Source organism: Malus sylvestris, chromosome 16, assembly GCF_916048215.2.
Source record: "Malus sylvestris chromosome 16, drMalSylv7.2, whole genome shotgun sequence".
NCBI lineage: Eukaryota > Viridiplantae > Streptophyta > Magnoliopsida > Rosales > Rosaceae > Malus > Malus sylvestris.
The window spans coordinates 12,523,255-12,525,754 of NC_062275.1; the positions used below are offsets into that span (position 1 = coordinate 12,523,255).

Below are 2,500 nucleotides of genomic sequence, written 5' to 3' on the forward strand. Positions count from 1 at the left end.
GTGTCGGCTATTAGAAAGATTACCATATATAACACAAAACTTCTCCGCCGATTCCTTCTAGTCGAGCCTTTCGGTCTGTCATTATACCTCGAGAAGTAGAAAGAATTACAACCCCCATTCCGCCTAAAATTCTAGGAATTCGTTGATAGTTAGAATATATTCGTAGACCGGGTCGACTGATCCGTTTTAAATTTAAAACAGTTCTATATGGTCCTTTCCTATTTCTTCTATGTCGTAGGGTTAAAACCAAAAAATATTTTTTGCTTTCTTGATGTTTTCTCACGTTTTCAATAAAACCCTCTTGTAAAAGGATTTTAACAATATTTTCAGTGATGTTCGTAGATGGTATTCGAACTGTTCTTTTTTTATTCATGTCAGCATTTCGTATAGAGGTTATTATGTCAGCAATAGTGTCTTTACTCATGATAAACTAAGATTTTTGTTTCCCCCGAATTTTGATATAATCAACATGCTCTTTTTCTTTTTTTCTGAATTTTTTAATATTTATGAAGTATTCTACCGGGTTTAACGACAGCTACCCAATATTCGGGAGATCCTTTCCCCGAACCCATACGTGTTTCTGTAGGTCTTACTGTAACAGGTTTGTCTGGAAATATGCGTACCCATATTTTTCCACCGCGGCGTGCATTTCGTGTCATTGCTCGCCGCCCTGCTTCTATTTGTCTAGATGTGATCCAAGCGGGTTCAAGCGCTTGAAGAGCATATCTACCGAAGCAAATACGATTACCTCGATAAGATATTCCTTTCATTCTTCCTCTGTGTTGTTTACGGAATCTGGTTCTTTTGGGGTTATAGTTGATGGTTGTTTAGCAATTCCATCCATCTCTACTACAGAACCGGACACGAGAGTTTCTTCTCATCCAGCTCCTCGCGAATTAAACAATTAAAAATAATTAAACAAAAAAAAATACACGGTTAATAATATATGGAATCGTGGGATTCTTTGAAATTTGATCTAATCGATTATAAATTAGAAATTTTTTGTGTTTTAATATAGAATTTAACACGTATTCTATTTATAGATAATGTCGTTTTGGTAGAACGCTATAATGAATCTTTATTTTGTTTTTCCTTTTATTTCGAATCGACTAAAATTTAGAAATAAAAAAAATATTCGCGGGCGAATATTTACTCTTTCAACATTCAGTTGTAAGATTAGTCTATGACATGACCTCTCAGAATAAATGAATAGGTTTCTGGTTCGTTCCGCCATCCTACTCAATGAATCATTAGGATTCGTTTTCAATAGAATCTTATGCATTCACAGGTTCTGTCGTTCCCACCACTTCTCGATTAATGATTAGGTCTGAATTTTACAACGGAGCCTCCAATTAAATTTATTCTTGAGTCAACCTTCTCAGTCTTTATTGGCTCGGGGCTCTTGATTTTTTGTTCTATGCACGGATTTGTCTAATTATGGATCAATCAGTATTGATGCTTTATTACATTCCCTTTATATGAGATGACTCATAGACCTTACATATTGGAATTATATATCATTAATATTCTTTTTCTATCTTTCTCTCACCCTTCCATTTATCTGTATACTTTATATTGCTTTACAACCCATAATCAGATTGTTTTTTTTTTTTTTTTTTATGTAAAAAAGATTTCAGTTGCTACAATGATATGACTTATATATCATATCTTGACTGGTTCTTTCTATCCAGATAACACGAAGTGATGAGTTGGTTATTAGTTCTATAGTTATCAGTTTGTACTATGGGCTGTCCATTTTTTTGAATCCCAACCCTAAAAAAACCAACGAGTCACACACTAAGCATAGCAATTATATCAAATGATTAATCGAATTTTTATTCAACCTTATAGAATTGTTCTTTTTTTTTTATTATTTACCAGAAAAAGAATGAAAGAGTTTGCCATTTTTTGTTTTATCACCAGATATAACTAAATATAAGTCAAGTAAGTTCTTATTATTCCTCGTCTACAAATATCCAAATTTTGATGCCTAATACCCCATAGATAGTTCGAACTGCATAGGAACAATAATCAATTTTAGCTCGAATGGTTTGTAGAGGAACTCTACCTTCTCGGATCCATTCAACACGTGCAATTTCTTTTCCGTCGATACGCCCTGCAATTTGTACTTGAATCCCTTTTGTACCTGCCTGTTCAGTTAATTCAATAGCTTTTTTCATTGCTTTGCGAAATGAAACTCTATTCTTTAATTGTCCGGCTATAAATTCTGCAAGAATATTGGGGTGCCCATAAGGATTTGCAATTCTTGTAATAGCAATGTTGAGTTTTCGGTTTACACAATTGAGTTCTTTTTGTACATGCGTCTGTAATTCTTCGATTCTTCGAGTCCTGTCTTCTATTAATAACTTGGGGAATCCCATATAGATTATGACCTGAATCAAATCGATTCTTTTTTGAATCTCTATACGTGCAATTCCCTCTACATTAGAGGATATTTTCATATTATTTTGCACATAATTTTTGATACAATCTCGTATTT

General features: G+C 33.5%; 1 long non-coding RNA gene across 1 annotated transcript; it reads left to right on the top strand.

The window, feature by feature from the left end:
* Window positions 1–523: 523 nt before the first annotated feature.
* LOC126606220 (uncharacterized) lies at window positions 524–1,868 on the top strand. Its single transcript, XR_007617156.1, has 2 exons — window positions 524–815; window positions 1,803–1,868. It is a non-coding gene; the product is annotated as an uncharacterized LOC126606220 (long non-coding RNA).
* Window positions 1,869–2,500: the final 632 nt, after the last annotated feature.